Source organism: Pezoporus wallicus, unplaced genomic scaffold (genome assembly GCF_028554395.1).
Source record: "Pezoporus wallicus isolate ANWC-B61680 ecotype Strahan unplaced genomic scaffold, APGP_CSIRO_Pwel_v1 contig_5261, whole genome shotgun sequence".
NCBI classification, from domain to species: domain Eukaryota; kingdom Metazoa; phylum Chordata; class Aves; order Psittaciformes; family Psittacidae; genus Pezoporus; species Pezoporus wallicus.
The window spans coordinates 6,481,100-6,497,668 of record NW_026642423.1 but is presented as its reverse complement, the minus strand read 5'-3'; the positions used below and the strand labels follow the sequence as shown (position 1 = coordinate 6,497,668).

Sequence of the window (16,569 nt, the reverse complement as noted above, 5' to 3'; positions counted from 1 at the left end):
GTGACAGAGTCCAGGAGGGAGAGATGACTGCTGCCTGTGGGGTGCAGGAGGAGTAGATCTCTTGCTGTGCAGCCCCCTCTTACCTTTGCAACTCCAGCCTGTAATTTGCTGTTATGTGTCAGCTATGTGCACAGTACTATAAAGGCCAGGCCGGTGCAGATGACCCTGGACTGAGGCTCTTCCTCATGACCACAGCCCCTGACCTCATTTTTGTCTACAATAACCCAAGCAAATGCCTGTTAAGGTTAAAACATTAGACCATTTACCTTATTATCTGTTAGTGCCATGTGTCCAGAGGTGAAGTGTTCTCTGATTTATAAGCGGCCTCTAAAGGATTATGCAGAACAACCCCATTTTGGTCATCAGATCTAGGGCAAGCAATACCATCCGTAATAATAAAGCTTACCTAAAGAGCTTAGCACAGTTTGAGCAGTAAACCATGGCTGTGGACCTCTGAACCTTGTCAGCTATCCTGGCTGTCCTTCATTTCAGTGTGTAACTGTGCCTGGCCACTTCCTTTGTACTGGGAGACTGCAAGAGATATTAGTAGCTGTTCTTCTGTATCTATTTTCTTTTCTGTTTCATAGCAGCCCTTGCTATGCAAGCAAGCAGCAGGCTTGGGCAAGCTCTGCTGCGCTGGATGGCCACTACTGGACTGTTGAGGAAACAGGTTAATTGGGAAGGAGAGAACATTGGCATTGTTACTGTATCTTCTTGGGGGTTTACTTCATAACCCAGATGACAGATACCACCTTTTCCATGTCAGGTTAAAACCCCACAGCTCTGTGTTTCACTATTACCAAGAAGAATCCCAACCAGAGCTACTGAATTCAAATTTTTTGGCTCAGCCTTAATTCCTTGCACACACCCATAGCTGTAGGGGCTTTAAATAGTGCTTTGAATCATTATGAAATTCAGAGAATTAGGCTGGGCTGGAGGGAAGGGCAGTAGGTTGGGTTTGTGGCATTTTGGGATCAGTTTGCAGTACAGATGTGCATGTCCTGAGGGACCTTTTTTATATGTTGGGCTTTTTTATAGCTTGGAAAAGGACAATAACATCTCCCTGCCTTGGACTGGAGATGAGGAGAGGCTGAAACCCATTAATGAAGAGAAGACATTCACATCCTGTGGTGGTTCTGGTACAGCTCCACCTGCACTATGGCGGTCAAAGGGGTTTTTATCTGCAGTGCTTGAATATTTTTCAAAAGTGGTTGTGAGCATTTTTGTACTCTCCTTGTGCATGCTCAGGCAAGGCAACATGTCTTGCCCAGGGATGGGGGAGCAGTCAGTGAGAAGGTGGCAGTCATGCCCCTGCCAGCATATCTCACTGAGCAGAACTCAGCTGGCAGCTGTGGAGGTGCAAGTGTAACCTTGGGGAGAGTGGAGGTGCCTGCTTTCTTCTGCTCCACAGAGGCTGTGAGCTAGGTGTTTTGCTAGATGTTGCCTGTAGTCCCACAGGCTCTTTGCGTCAGGATGGACAGTTTGTTCTTTTAATATGGGAATTCCCTTCTTTGGCTAAGACAGCACAGATTTGGAGGCACATGTGGAGGTGGAAGTTTGACCGTTATACTTACATTACCCTGCTTCTATTTAAATTGATGGCAGCACTGTGGAGGGACTGCAGAGCTTGGGATTTTCTTGGCTTTGATTGAGCACAGTCTACAGGTCTGATTTTTTTTTTACCTCAACAGGATCTCTGAACATCCCATTCCTGTTAAAACAAATGTGAAATGAACTTCCAAAGTTCTGAAAGACTATGCTATGCTGATTTAATAGAGAGATAGGAAAGGTTTCATCCTGTAACCTGAGAGAGAATTAAACATCTGAGGAGTAATTTCAGGAGAAGGCTCAGTTTCTTGCAGATCAAAGGGTGAGTTTCAGGAATCCTCTATTCTCTGTCCAGAAGGGGGCTATTATGTTTAGAGAGTTAGGCAGTTTGCAGACAGAAAGTCCTTCTGCTGATCAAACCCGAGAGTTTGTGCTGACCAGTGGTTTACTTTTCAGAAAAGACTACCAGTCCTGGAGGTTTGATGTGTCTTATTTTCATACAACCTGGTATGCTGAGCTCTGAACTGCCTCCTGGGATATCAGCAAAAATGTATTTCTGCTCTTAACCATTTTAAAGAGCAAGAGTCAACTGGCAGCAGTGAAGGCTGAACCTTTTGTGGGGTGCTCTGTCCTTGGGTTTCCCATCTTCATGATTCAGCCCTGGCAGAACAGCTGCAGAAATTTTCACATCTTTGTCCTTTTCCCATGATTTCTTCCACAACAGAACACTGATAGGGGAAGAAAGGAAATGTGAGAGTTCATATGCATGTGAGTCTTAAAATGTTGAAAGAAGGGACTGTGAGACCATTTTCAGGGTTATGGAAATGTGATGAATGATGCTTCTTCTAGAAAACAATTACTTCAGTCCTCTCAGTGAACTGAGTGACTGGTTCCTCTGTTGCTGCAGTTTGCTTTTTTCAGATGTTGCAGTATTTATTATGACCTTTTCTTCTTTTTTATTTTTATTTTCCTTTTTCTAGTTTTCTCCTTTCCCTTTCCCCCTTTCTATCTTTTTATTTTCCTTATTAACACAATTTAGAAGCCAGTGTTCAAGGAAGAATTACCAGGGTGGTGAGAGGTCTGCCTATGGTTTAAGTCTGATGGCTGGTCATTGAGTGCAGCACCTTAACCCACAGGAGCCCTTTGGCATGATATAGGGTTTTGACAGACTGGAAAAAAAAATTGTCTTTTTAGTATCTCTATTCCTTGTCTGTGATGTAGAGTTAACAGCATGGGCTCCTTCTCAGGAGTGTGGTGAGGAAAAAACCATCTGGTTTGTGAATGCTCAGCCATTGCTCTAATGGAAGCCATGTAAATAACTAGATAAATAATTTCAGTGAGATCGGCTGTTGAGCATAATAGGTAGTAGGGTCAGAACCTCTTCACAGTGAGTCATTTCTTACTGGCTGAGTGGGATTTGTGCTCACAAACCACTGTGCAGAAGCATCCTCTGATTTTTGCTGTTCCTGTCGTTTCCCTGCCTGCACTTCTAGCTCCTTGATATCTTGCCGGTAAGCTCCAGGGTGCAGGGACTACCACAGCCAGTGTCTGCACTGTGCTGGGGCACAGGGTAGGTTTTGGTGTGATGCTGTAATAAAAAATTAAAGGATAAATCATTAGGGGAAAAAAAATCTAAAATTTGTTATGATTTGTAATAATTTTTTCTCTCATCAGATTGTGGATTTGGGGCAAGGCAAAATGGTGAAAATTATGAAAAAAACCTTTGAGGCATGGGTTTCTTTAGCATGTCTGTTAATTCTGTGTTTTGCTTGGGATCAGCGCCCTTCGTGTTTCAAAGAAGGGGAAATATGGGCTTGCAGCTGTCACGCTAGCTGTCTGCCCTGCCAGGCTTGCTGTGAGACCTGGGGCAAATCATGTAGGCTGTGTTCACACATCTTCATCTGGCTGCAGCTCCTGGATTGGCTTGAGCAGTTTAAATAGGTCTTTACTAACCCATATCTGGCTGCACTTGTGAGTAGTTCTGCTGACAGAATGGAGGGTACAATTTGCTCTGGCAGGGGTGAATGATGAGGCAGGGTGGTGGGCACAAGAATGTCCCCAAGCAGAGCACTGCAGTGAGGCATAAGATGTGTGTTCACAGGCTACATTTCTCACTGGTGCAATTTTCCCACTTGGAAACTGGGACAAAATCAATTCCTTGTCTCTTTCATGAGGATGAAGCATTCAGGACTGTGAAAAGTTCAGGCAAGGCTGCACAATTTCTGAGTTCAATTGAATGTGTTATTTATTGTTTCTACAAACATTTGCTGCTAGTAAATCTGTAGGCTAGGATTTTTGGAGAAAGCAGATATGGAGAAGATGATTGCAGCTGCAGCAAGTTTTGAAGCAACCTTTGGATGATCATTAGGGAGAATTTTCACACTGCCTGGTGGTTAAATAAGATGATCTTCACATTTTCATTTTGTCTCCAAAATAATATCAAAATTTAATGTTAAATTCTCTTTCCCATCAGATAGAAGACTTAGTTAGAAATATCTACTGAAGACTCTTTTTCTGATATTGTCACAGGTTATTGAGGATTTTCCCTGGAGCATGACTTCGAATATGACACTTCAGTAATGCAGAGGCTGTAAGTAAATAATATCATGTTTGCAACCTTTATTTAACAGCCATGTCTATACTCTTTTCAGAATCTTGCTAGAAGTGATCTTTGCTAGACTCTACCTTGCAATAAGCTTGCAAGGAAGTGACTGGATGATGACATGGTTTTGAAGTTGATCATGCCATTTTAGACACTTTGCTTTATCAGCTTCTTGTTTCATTGAAGAACTCCAATAATGGTTGTTCAATCTGCAGGAAGAAAGCCCAAGTCTTTCAGTACTGCCGGAAATGCCACAAGGAGACAAAAATAAAAATACCTCATTAGCTTAGATGAGCGCTGAATAAAATGCAGTGATGTATTTACCAAAAGCTGGCATGCAGTCCTCTTCCCAGGCACAGAACAAAGGCCAAGAGCCTTATTTTGCTTGCGATACCACTAGTTTAAAAGGCCTACTAGAAGCTGAATGGATAAACCTGAAGGGATGGTCACCTGGTCATGTATTTGTTGGCTTTTGGTAACTTGTCAGAATTGGGTATCTGAGAAGTCTTATCACAAAGGCAAGCTTTGGTGCAGTTCCTGGTTGTGAATGCTTGAAAAAGATGCAACTCACTTCTCTTCCTCAACTTTTCCCACATTTTTCTAAGGTGAATTAGTGAGTTGTTAATTTTGGTGCCTCTTTTCTGAATTCTGCATTGTTTTTCCTAATCAATTCTCTCAGATCTGCTCAATCTCCATTTAATTTAGTCAGCTACTCAACATCCAAATCTTTTGTAATAAAGAGAGTGCTAATTTTTCCTTTTATTTCAGTTGTAGTTGATGGCTTTTGTCAGGTGTTATCATATAACTCAATAACCTGCCTTTGGAATTTGTAATTTAATCAATAAAGGAAGCCATTTTTCTCAAGGAGATCAAAAGAGAAAGAGCTCAAGGAAAATGCACAGTAAAAGGAAGGTGAAGAACAAAAAAGGGTGATAGGAGCTGTGGTTTACATTTAATAGCTGCACACCCTGGTGGCTATATCTGCCTGGCAAGTAGCAAGCAAAAGAGGTATCACTGTTTGAGAATTAATGAATCTAATAATTGCATCTACGCACTCATCTTGTAGAATCTATCATAGATGTTATTTAAGTTGCTATTACAAGTTCCTTGTACAACTCCACCACACCAAATGGTGTTGGCAATCCTGTACATGAGCAGTACTGTTCACACTCAAGAGAGACACCCAGAGATGAAACTCTGGAACTATGTACTATGTGAAACTGTACCATGTGGAACTAATATGAAACTGTACTCCATCCAGCCTGTCTTTTCACATGCTTTTGCTACATTGCTGTTGCTTTAGACAAGGGCAGAGGAGGGAGTAGCCATGACATCAGGCCACTCTTGATGTGCTCACTGAAATGCTAAAGGCTTTGCAGCACAGGGATCTCCATGGCCTCAGTAAAAGGGCTGCATTGTCCCTTGTCTTTGTGTTTCCTTCCACTGCTTCTGCTGCCCCAGAGGAGGAGTTGGTACTGCCCTGGATTGGCAGGATGAGGAGATGGCTGTTCATCTAGCAGTGAGAGATTTTATGCCCTGGCCCATCTGAGACGTGCAATGTCTGGAAGAGCATCTCTTCCATTCCTGCTGCAGAAGTGAATTTTGCCCCAGGGACGAAGGTTTATTTTGCAATCAGCCTCTGGAAGGCAACATGCCATTTTTGAACTGCCAAGCCACTTTGAGTAAGGTGGTGAATGCTCCACTCAAGAAGCACTTGTGCTGGGTCACAGCTGGGAATCTTTCTTTGGCTTCTTGACTTCAAAGGGAAGTTGCCTGGACAGGTCTCAGATATCAGGCCTCTGAAGAGTCAACCGTGGCTTTGCTGATATATTGCTGATAAGTATTATGGTCTCAACTTGGCAAGGTCCACAGAACTCAACATGAAAGGTATCAAAATTTTTCATTCAGAAAATGCTAGTGTTTAGAATCACAGTAAATCACTTGGTCTTTAAGGGCCATCAAAATGCTGATTTTCTTATGTCCCTCCCAAAACCTCATTGCTAGCACTGTAGCTACATTTCCTGCAAAGCAAATGTTGAGCCAGCCTTTGAAACATGCATCTTGGGGAATTTTTAGAACATGTTTTTTAACTGAAACAGGCACATTAGTAAAGAAAGAGTTAACAATATAACATTTGGGTGATTTTTTAATATGTGGTGTGGCATTTGTCTTGAAGATTTTAGTACTTCCCTTGAGTGCTTCTCAAGACTGAGTAAACAAGTATTTAGAGAGTCTTCAGGTGCTTATTTTCAACCTGGGTTGACAAACTTTTTCCTGTGGTAAGCACATAATTTCATAAGACAATCAACTGATGAACTCTACAATGAATAGGCTAAAAAAAAAAAACCACCCCAAAACACCCCAAGCACTCTACTTAAGCACTTAAGTTAGCACTTAATTGTGGTAGAGACTTACCTCAGGGTTTGTTAAATGTTGAACATCAGGAATTGAAGAATGCCTGGACAAGTGTTGCAGTGAAATGGCCTGTTCCTGATTTCTCAGTAATTCTGCCTTCCTGCAGCCCTCTTGAATTCAAATCCTGCTTCTGTTTTGCAAAGCTGTACCAGAAAGTTTTGGACAAGGAATGTCTGAGGCGTGCCAATCGGGTGGCTACAAAATCTATGAAACTGCAACTGGCTGACAAATCACTCCTTTTGCCCTTGGAAAATGTCATAGAATCTTTTTCTTGTATGAGCAATATTGTAAATATTGTTCATCTTTTTTTTTCGTGAACCAATGTCTGGGTCTGTTTTCCAGCTTTTCAACAGTGCCAAAGGATTACCAAACATGAACCATATGATTGCCTATGATCCCTGGTTCCTTCTGGTGCACACCGAAAGTGTCAGAAGTGCCGTTCTGCCCGTCTTGTCTGGGGACAGAATTTCTCCCACTGAGTAGCTTGATGTGCTGTATTTGAAGATTAACTTTTTGAGGCAACCAGACTTTGACTTTCCAAAGCAATCAGTGTTTTGCCTAGCCAGGCAGCCTGGGGAACCCAACTGTAAGAAATTAAAAGCTTCTGATGAGAACTGAAGTTGAAAACATTTCTTGGGGTTGATTTAGCATTCAAGAGCTCAGCGCTTTGTGGAATTGTAGCATCCTCTGACATAAGCAATGGCACATGCAGACTGCCCCTCTGTCCTTCCTGCAATAATGACTTCCTCTTTTCACCTAAAAGCAGAAAATAAGTAATGATGCTTTAGTCCCACTTTTCAGTAATATCTTGCACAAAATCTCTCCCACAGAGCAGAATATCTGGGGGTTGGAGAATCATGCATGGGTATAGTATGTCACAAAGCATTTACATATATGTTAATTTATCCCCCCTCCCCACCTTTACCCCTTGATTTTAAGCTGCAAAAACATTTTGAAACACTTGTATTGTTTTTTTTTATGTCCTGCTCCCAGCACTAAGTCACCCATTTTAATGATTCCATACAGATTAGGAATTTAGGAAAAAAAAACCAAACAACCGTGCAGCTACTTTTAGCTGGTCTCTTAAAGGACATCTCCTTGAGTTTTGCCTCTACTGCTTTTGAATTCAACAGGCTGCGGAAGGACTGGGTGTCATTTAGCTATTAAAGATTTTTGTTTTCCTGATCATTGTGAAGTAGCATCATTAACACAGGCAAATTACCATGCTTCACTGTGCTGTGTCCATGGTACATTAGGGGCGCTTTCCCATTGCTAAAGCTGTGTCTATTCTTCTGTAAAATCAGGGGCCCATTGGCAGTTCTTTGGCAAGTGAGACAGAGAGACTATTTAATGAGAAGAAGAGTGGTCTAATAAGGGGGAAGAAGTTCAACATGACAAGTGCAGGGAAAGATAGCAGAAGGCTGATTTCTAAATCACTGCATAATTGGGCCAAAATACTCATCCATTTTCACAGGACCAGGGAAGAAGGGAGCTGCAGTTTGGAGGTAAATGAGCATGAGTAACATGATTTTTCCAAAGTGCATTTTCAAAAAGTCAAGCACTCTATTCCATTTCTCTTCCCCATACCAAGTGCTGTGCTTTTAGACTAATGGAAACGGGTTTATACTGCTTATTTTTTTCCTTTGAAATGGCGTATTGGCTTTCGGTGAAGAAATTGGACTTACGGTTGAATATGTCTGGATTTTACAAATAGGGTTTTAGTTTAATAAGTTGAAACCAATTAACCAGAAAAGTCATTCCCAATGGATTTTACAAGTACATAAAAATATATTGCTTTTTCTTGAAACATTTCATCACCCTTTTAAATGTTCCTTTTTCTTTCCTTTGCCACCAGTGACAAAGCACTGAATTTGTCCCCTCATACCTTTTCAGGGGACTGAATTTGTCCCCTCATGCCTTTTCCTGAAGACATTGATCTCTGGTCCTGATCCTTTGTGTGTATGTAGGGGGTTGGTAGGCATGTGCGTATACATGTATTTATTTCTGTTTCACTCTGCCCCGGTGTTGTTGAGTGTGTTTAACTTGTGGCCTGAGGAAAAGCAGAGCACACAAGCTATAAAAAGTTGTTTTTAAAAGGTTACTTAAAGTGGCACAGGACTCCAGGGGTAATGAGCATTCTCTCAAAACCAGGTGTTAATGCAACTGCTGAAACATTTGGTTCAGCAGAGACACTGGGGAAGGCAGAAGCACTTGGTTGTTACCCCACTGCCTTCCTGGGAGAGGCAACATTTCCTGGAAACTCTTCTGAGGTCTCCCATTTTGCCAGCTCTACCTTGCAAATGAGTGTGGGAAGAGGGACACATGATCTCACAGAGACACAAAGGCACAAAGGTCTGTGGAACTGAGGACTGGTCTCTGCCTGCCTGTCTCTGAACTGTATTGCTCATTTAATCAATTCTAGTGATACTTTACTTCCATTCTCAATAATGAAATCTGAGTGAATTTTAATACAAGGACCCATCAGCCTCCTCTACCCCTAAATTTCCAACAACTCTGCCTGGGAGAGGGCTGGGTGACACGCAGGACATGGGCAGCTGCTGAGGAACTACAGGATTTCTCTTTCCATTACCTCAGCTTTCCCCATTTCCTTATAGCCTTGCCTCCTGCTTAAATTGCACAAGTTATTAATTTCTGTGAGCGTGTGGGGTGGTAACTCAGGCAGACATCGCCTTGGGATGATTTGGTTTTCCCTTCTCTGATCAGCTCTATGTAAACTGAATCATAAAGAGTCTGGTTTGATCCCTAATAACTTTGCTAGTTTGCTGTAGTTATTAGCTGATACAGAGATGACTAAAACATGGTGCTCTGGAATAAAATAGGGTGTCTGTCCAAGTACATAGCATATGACACGCAAAATTAGCTGTTGCACACAGCTCTCTTCACACCAGCTTTGTCCAATCATTCAAGAAGACATCTGTATCATCCGAAAGAATAACAAACACTAAGTTTTGGTAATAGGAAAGGCTTTAATTCTCTTCTTCTTAAAGCAGTGGGAGTGACTCACAGGGCAGTGCCTTTTTTGCATCCATTTAGTAGTGGTTCTCACATTTTAAAAGTAAGTTTAGATATTTTACCAGCAGCCTGACATCATGACTAATGCTCTGTGTATTTACCATATAACTGGTGATCTAGTTGAAGGAAATTACTAAATGGAGGGCATTAAAGGAGATACCCCTTGCAGTGGGGTGTGAACTTCACCATAAGCCAAACAGTTGCTTCAAGTCCTGGATTTGTGAAACTCTCTTAATTTGCCACACCAAGTTGTGAATGATGCTGCCCTTTCAAAAAGGCAGGAGAGCCCAACAACACCACCTCCTTCCAGTAGCTGTGGTGTGAGCAGCGTGTGCTCATTTATATCCAAGTGCTTCTGCTGCTTATTTAATTCTCACTTTTTCTTGGTCTTTGTTGAATTCCTAGGCTGTCCCTCATATTATAATGGCCTTGTTCCTCCAGGGAAACCTTCCCCCATTCAAACAAATGGTACCAACACCAAATAACCGCTTTGAGGTCTCAAGTTTTGTCCTGCATTTGTTTTAAAGATTCCCAGGAACCCTTGGCTACTTCATGCAAACTGTTAACTTGAGGGTAATAATTTTGTCTGGGTTTTGTCACAGAAATTCAATTAAGGAGGATTATGACACAGTTGTAGGCCTGTTTCATTTACAGTTGCAAATGAAACCAGGCCACACACTGTTCATTTATATAGGAAAAGAGATGCTGTGTAGTTTTAGGTGGCTGAATTACCTGCATGTTCCTTTGTGTGGCTTCACTTATTGCAAAAGGGAGGGGAAGGAGACTAGCAAAATGAATAATGTACTGGCAGAAAGGGGGGAAAGAAATCACCAAGGGTAAAACTACCCCCACTGCTTTTTCCCTAGGAGGCACACTTCCCGTCTACACATAATAAACTCCACAGGGAATTTCTTCCTCCTTAGAAAACATATCCCAAAGGGCAAGAGTGAGTAGTCCTTTATTTATTTATTTATGGTTAACAAAGAGCAATATTCTGTTTTCTTGGCCTTGGTTTGGTTCCAAGTCCCAGAGCCACCAGGGGCAAGGCGTACAGTTTCACTTTTTTTCAGTTCTCATTTCTGGGCAATGCAAACCAACATTTGTATTCCTTTTTTTTCTCTTTTCAAGTTTTTCTGCAAGCAGCTGAATGCCCCGGGTGGGAAAGAGGAGGGGGAGAGGAGAAGAAGACATTTACCAGATTGGGGCAAAATGATAGTTGCTGCAGAGGCTGGCTCCTGGTTGAAACAGAGTCTTTGGAGATAATGAAAGAAGAGTTTTGATTAGTTTTGTGGGATGCTTTCTTTAGTTATGAAGGGTAAAACAAAGGCAAAACTTGCCTTGATGTCATCTGATGAATTGTCTCTGCTTGTAAAGGAGCAATATGTCTGAGCTTTGCTTTGCCACACTAAACTTGGGAATTACTTTGCACCATTCCAGAGATACATGAAAGGTCATTTCTTCTTTATGCAGGCTTTGTCCCACACCTTTCTGCTCTGTCCTCTAACCTTTTGGCTGGGAAATCCCACACTGATTTCCCTGGGGTATTGCCTGCCTGAAGACATGGAGAATGTGGCCTCCTATTACTAGTAAGGCTTAGCTCACATTTACTAAGTTTTATTCATAAGGATTTATCACCATTATGCAAGTGGGGAAGAGACGTGCCCATAGGTGCGGACACAGCCCCAGTTGAGTCAAGAACAGCAATAGTCCTACTACTGAGTGCTGGAGTGTCTGCTAAGAGACCTACACCATGCATCTTTTTTGATTAAGGCTCTCCTCAAGCATACTCATTTTCCTCTTGTTTCTTACTTTCTTCCTGATCCTTCAATTCTGGGAAAGGTTTTACTGTCCTTACTGTGGTTTCAACTACCTGCCTAAGAGGCTTACTGGATTCTTCAACAGATAAGGGGAAATAAGCTCTTTTGTTTCTAGCTTTGGATCAGATACTGTTTCCATATGTCTCTGTATACAGCCTTGACACTTTTGAAGACTGAAAGAGAAGCAGACAGCTTATTAGCTCTCAAAAACTTCAGCAAAATTCACTGGAAGTGATGCAGTAAAGTGGGAGCAATATCTACTTTTGCTCCACATCCAGGGCAGTTCATCCTGAGGTGAGGGGCTGCTACAGTAATTTGTATTTTTCAGATGTTTTGTGGTAGAGTTGTCTTGTGTCAGGCCCAACTTGTAAGAGTTTGTTGTTGAGGCAAAGCCTGAATGAAAAGGATGAAAGGCCTCATGTAAAGGACGATCTCTGAGTCTCTTGCTTTTGGGGCACCTTTCTGAAGTAGTTAGGACAATTTAATTCAGTGCCCTCAACAGCTTTCACTCCAGCCAAACATGACGTTGGAGTGGGTATTATAACTAGATGGATGTGAGTTTGAATAACCTTGCAAAAGTCAGTGGATTCATATTGGCATAAAACAGCGGGGGAGAAAAGGAGGAGGATCAGGATTTTGCGTAGCTATCAGAACATTTTGTTACAACTGATTGGGACATCTATCATAATCCAGTTTGTGTAGTGGAGGAAGGAGATGAGCATATCCAGAGGGTGACTCATCAGACAGGCATTCCCATAGGCAACAAGAGCAGACCTTTGGGAGTGTTGGTCTCCTGCTGATTTACCAAGCACCTCGCTGCCTAGCCTAGCCCAGCATTCAGGTGAATAAAGTTGGGTGAGATGAATCTCTGCCTATGTTTCAATTGCATGTTTTATATTTGGTAAAACATATAAAAATAGCCCTATTTATAATCTTCAAGCTGTAGATAGTATACGTTAGATCCTTAACCAGCATGTTATATGCATTTATTATATATATATGCATTACATTATATATATATGTATATAATTATACATACATAACTTCAGTACTGAAGAGCTGATCTTCAGTAACTAACTTCTGCTTTGCTCCAGTTCAAGCAGTCAAATTTCCCTGGAATTTTAAGGGGTTGTTCTTGTAGTACCCTAAAGTTAGTAGTTAAACCTCATCAAAGTGATGAAGGCGGCTGCACAGTATATAAGGTACCATGACTTCGTATGATGCCTTACGTTTTCCAGAAAGTGCTTTTAAGATTCATGACATCTGGCAGCATTGCCCTCTTGAAATGTAGCGGAGAATTGATGGAGGGTGAAATATTTTTCACTAGCCTAGTTTAAAAATCACATCTGAATCTTTCCCTGCAGTGACTGCTAACTGGTTTAGCACAAACAATGCACCCAGGCAGTAGCCGTTTCAGTGGTTTCCCTGGAACCTGCTGTACATTTTTAATTCTTCTCTTTTTTCTTTTTTTTTGAACAAGTTTTTTTTACACAGAAGGAAAATTGTGTAGCTGAATCATAAAGGTAGATGAAGTATTGTGAGCCTGTGCCGGATTGAGGTCCTTTTCAGCCAAATAATGACTTTTATCTGCTTATAATAGAAGAATTGAAAGAGATGTGGGGAAGTAAGATTGAAACACGCTTGGGAGCCTATATTTCAGTAACGAGGAGGAGGCTGACCATTAATATAGGAATTAATAACCCTCCAAAGCCATCTCTTTTGAGCAGCTACAGTAGGAACTGGCAGTGCAGAATATACAGACTAATTCTCTTTCAGAGCTGATAAAATGAAATGTTTGTTACCGCTTTATGTGCATACACTCTCAGCAGGGGCCATTTTCATTCCCTTTAGGTGAGCTCAGAAGAGGAAGAACATTTCACAGCCTTGAACCACCCCAGTCTGTGTGCCATATGTATGTGCTACTGAGCCATGCCTGGGTTGTCAGTTCTTAGACTCTTCCTGAAGGGCAGAATCTGGACTAGTTGCTAGCAGTCATGTTGTTAGAGGCACTGGAGCAAAATGTTAATGTTGATCAGAAGGGAAAGGTTTGAAATTGTAAGCAAACAGAGAAGATCCATCATGTCTTTCACAGATTATAAAAGGCTGACAGTGGCAGTCTGCTTATCAAATAACTAGACTTATTGAAGTAGCCTGTTCTCTCATTAAATGGTTTGCTTTTTATGTTTTCATTTTATTTCATCTTACTGAAGGTGTCTGGTTTTTTTTCAAACTTACTGCTATGGCAAACTGGCTAATTTAGATAATTTCTTCTGTTAAGGCTTAAAAGAAGCACAGACTGCAGTGTTCTCTTATGCTGATGTCGTGGGACGCCAGCGCAAAGCCAATCCCTGTCATGAAATCTGAGCTTCCTGGAAAATAGATTATAAAATCAATTTTATAATTATAGGTTTGTTCCTTGCAAGGTGATAGTGCTAGTGGAAGTGTGGCTACACACACCCTAGTACCATCAGCTATGCACAGAAAACAGGGGAGGATTGATCATTTTCAATCACCAGCAAGAGCCTAAATGCAGAAACAAAAATGTTGCTAGCATGATATGATATCCCTCTGCTGAAGATACTGTTCCTTTCATGGCTCAGCGAGGTACAGCATTCTGTGGTTTTGTTCCCAGGGGAACAAGCTGCTGCTTTCCTCCTTTTCTGAAAAAGTTTGTAAGATGAGAAGTGGAATATTAATAATTGAAAATGCAAGTTGCAGTAATGCCACTTGCATAGGGATGTTTCTTGACCCATGGAGGATATTCACTGTTAGTTGGAGAAAAGATCAGCGGAAGAACTGTGGGAGCCTGATGGATCTGAAAGGCTACCTGGCAATAAACATGTTTTTCAAATGAAACCTAATGTGGTTCCCAAGACTGGGGTTCCCTATTTATAGCCTGCCCTTTTTCTTGGAGGACCAGAGATGCTATCAGAGAATCAATTCCCCCCAGTGCTTGGTGTGGTGGCAGTAAATAGATGTGAGCATGGAAAGAGGTTTTTTTTTAACAAAGGAAACGAAGGCAAATCCTTCCTCCTGCAGAATTTGCTTTGTGAAATTTAACAGTCTCAGTGACCTTCACTGAGAAAGTCCTTCCCCAAAAGCATTTTAAGGGTGAACTGCACGGAATTTACCTGTCTGCTGCAGCAGGGGTTAAGACTGAGTTGCCTCCGCTGATACTTTAACCTATAGTTTCAGGAATTGTGGCCTTTTTTTTTGTTTGGACTTTGGGTGTTTTGTTTGTTAAGCCAGATACTTATGCTGCAGAGCCATCCTTCCGTGCTACTTTAAATGTTAGCAGTACCGAAACATTACTCATAAAGTGCACACACTGTTACGATTCCTGACTTTAACTCTTAGCATATTTATAGGCCTCATTTCCATTTTTTGTGGTCTCATTAATGGAACAGCAATAATAAATTGAAATGTTAACGGGGGATCATTTCACCAAGAGCAGAAGGTATTAATGAACTTTATAAGACAGTTAAAAGGAAAATAACTTTTCAGTAGTATAATTTTTTTAACCATAGCCTCTGATTGTCTCCTACCAAACATGTGTAACTGGGGCAGTTTTGAAATGATGAGCATAGTTTCATATGAACATTTTTTAAATTGGCTTCCTGGATACCTTTTGTAGGAGATGGATCATCTGCAGAAATTCCAGTGAGTGTAGCTATTTAGGAAGTTGAAGCATGAGCAGACTTTGCTGTAGTCATGTTGGTAACAATAGAAATGAGAGAGTCTGCGTGAGCTAAGGACCTTCATTAACATGTGTCGTGGTTTAAACCCAGTCAGGTAACTTGTTCACTCACTCCCAGTGAGTGGTGCCGAGCTGACAACAATCGAGGTCCGTGTCCCCCCCCCCCCCGGGGCTCTCCCCTTCCCCGCTCCCGGAGGAACGGGGAGGAGGATCGAGAGAGTGCAACTCCTACGGGTTGAGACAAGAACAGTCCAGCAACCAATGTACAACACAAATCACCACCGCTACTATCAACTACAACAATGATAAGGGAAAATAACAAGGGAAGAGAATACGATACCACCGGCCAAGAAAACAAGTCCCATCCGGAAGCCCCTGTCCTTCCGGGTAACTCCCAGTTACCCCCCACCCCGGCCATGACGTGCTGTGGTATGGAATACCTCCCCGGCTAGCCTGGGTCAGGCGCCCCGTCCCTGCTTCCTCACAGCTTCTCCTCCCCCCTGGCAGAGCATGAGCCTCACAAAGTCCTTGGTCAGGGTAAACATCACTTAGCAACAACTGAAAACATCGGCTTCACCAACACTGTTCTCAGGCTGGAAGTCAAAACACAGCACTGCACCAGCTACCACAAAGGAAAAAACATGACTGCTACTGCTGAACCCAGGACAACATGGTGCGAAGAAGTTGTCATCCCTGTGTGAAGTGGGCTGTTCACATCCTGTTCTGAAGTACTTGGAGACAGCATTCAGATATAGTCTTGTATAGGAATGAAATTCCCCAACAGACAAGGGCATTGTACCTTATAGTTACAGATTTGTGGAAGGACCCTAAGAAGTCTCTTGGCAGCATTGTATCTCACTTTTCCCACTGGTAAAGTGGAGGGCTTGGAGTTAATGGAACACAGTATGATTTTCAGGCTTGGTCAGTTAATATATGTGTAGAGATAGTATCTTCGGAGGGAGAGGTGGTACACTGTGGGGCAGTCCTCAACTGGAAGTAAACAGCACCAGACACTGTCCAGGATGTTTCCCAGTGCTATATAGATTGTCAAAAAACAGTGTTCTGGACTTAGTTACTGCTGTAAGGACATTTCTATATGTATGTTTAGAATCTAAAGGCTAAATTTGTAGTAAATTTGCACTAAATTTGTGTTCTTTCCGTGATAGAGAGCACCTGTTTGAGTCTTTTGCTGCTTAGTTCTGGGAGGATTGTTTCCAATGAGTTTTAAGCTCTCTGAGCACATGCATTAAAGCTTTTTGGACTTTGCTTACCCACAAATATAGTAGAAGTTTTGAAGTGGATTGGCAGCTTGTTGCCATCCTTCTTTCTTTTTTTTTGTTAAACAATAAGTTTAAAGTACTAGAGTGGGTCAAGAATTGCAAGTTTGAGCTGGTTGTTTCCTGCAAGAGAGCAGAGGCTGGTATTTAAACGTGCCATTCAAGGTAATCATCTCATAA

The 16,569-nt window shown here is 41.9% G+C and overlaps 1 protein-coding gene across 6 annotated transcripts in view; it reads left to right on the top strand.

The window, feature by feature from the left end:
* The window catches only part of SEMA5B (semaphorin 5B), a 276,452-nt gene that overhangs the window by 81,431 nt on the left and 178,452 nt on the right, over positions 1-16,569 (top strand). For all 6 annotated transcript variants that reach the window (XR_008975021.1, XM_057430051.1, XM_057430048.1 and 3 more), the window contains one exon: positions 4,078-4,138. The gene's annotated coding sequence lies outside the window, so the exon portion shown is untranslated. The remainder of the gene's footprint in view (positions 1-4,077; positions 4,139-16,569) is intronic.